The sequence below is a fragment of the Chrysochloris asiatica genome, unplaced genomic scaffold (assembly GCF_000296735.1).
Source record: "Chrysochloris asiatica unplaced genomic scaffold, ChrAsi1.0 scaffold00293, whole genome shotgun sequence".
NCBI classification, from domain to species: Eukaryota; Metazoa; Chordata; class Mammalia; order Afrosoricida; family Chrysochloridae; genus Chrysochloris; species Chrysochloris asiatica.
In genome coordinates this window covers 3111864-3113232 of record NW_006408811.1, presented here as the reverse complement: position 1 = coordinate 3113232, position 1369 = coordinate 3111864, and positions in this window count along the sequence as shown.

Genomic DNA, 1369 nt, shown 5'->3' with positions numbered 1-1369 from the left:
GATCGGTACCAACTTGATGGCACCTAACAACAACACTAATTAGTACTTTGATGAGGCAGTACTTGCCCAGTAATATTTTGAGTGGCTTTCCACCTGAAAGATCCATCTTCTGGTAATGTGTCAGACAATATTTCACTGCTATTCATAAGGTTTTCAGTGGCTAATTTTTCAGAAGTGGTTCACTTATTCATTCTTCCTACTCTTTATCTGGAAGCTGTGCTAAAACCTGTACATCATGGATGAACCTGTTGGGATTTAAAATACCAGTGGCAAAACTTCTAACATCACAGCAACACCTTATCCACCCCACTATGATAAACTGACAGATGGGTGGTAGTTACTAATTTAGGAGTATTTCATTTCCCAGAACAAGACAAACTGAGCCAGAATGTTGTTTTGATTTCATTTCACTTTTACTTTCTTTGGAAAGAAATGCAGAAATCTAAGCTGGCTCTGTGTATGTGCACAACTATATTGAAAGTAACCTACCACCTTAGTTAATGTGGTTAAACAATAATAAATGTCAACATAATACATAACTTTTCTGAAAAATTCTGTAAAGACAATAATAATGTAAGAGAATTAAAAAGTTAAGGACTAAGTCTCTTCATCCTCAGTCCTACCTATGGGAATATTTTTGAACAATGCCTAGTTCCTTATTTTTAAATTATATTCACTAGTAATCTATTAATTTGATGTATTTACCTGATTCCTGTGTGTTTCTATTTACTAGGACCTATGGAACCCTGGTGTGGCGCTGTGGGTTTATGCACTACACTGCAAAGTCAGTTTGAACTGCAAGGTTGGTAGTTCAAGCTCACCGGTCACTCCTTGGAAACCCTCTAGAGGGTCGTAATGGGTCGGAACCAACTCAATGGCACTTAACAATAATAACATGGTGTGGCACTGTAGGATAAGCACTAGACTATGTGGTCAGTTTATACCACAAGGTCAGCAGTTCAAACTCACCATCCAATCCTCAGAAACTCTATACAGGGTCACTAAGTTTCAGAACTGACTTCTCAGCATGTGACAATAACATAAAAGAAGAAATGATGCCTTTGAATTGTGTTGTTGGTGAAGAATATTAAATACAACATTTTTTGTTGTTAGGTGCTTTCAATTAGCTACCAACTCATGGTAACCTTAAGTACAATGGATGGGAACCTCACAATACTTGCTATGCTTGAGCCCATTGCTGCTGCCACTATGTCAATCTATCTCATTGGGTGTCTTCCTCTTGTTTCCTTACCTTCCATTTTACCAGGCATGATCTCCTTTCCTGATACTATGTTTGAAGTTTGAGAGATGATGGATGGCCATCCTGGCTTCTAAGGATCCTTCCGACTCTATTTCTTCCAACACAGAT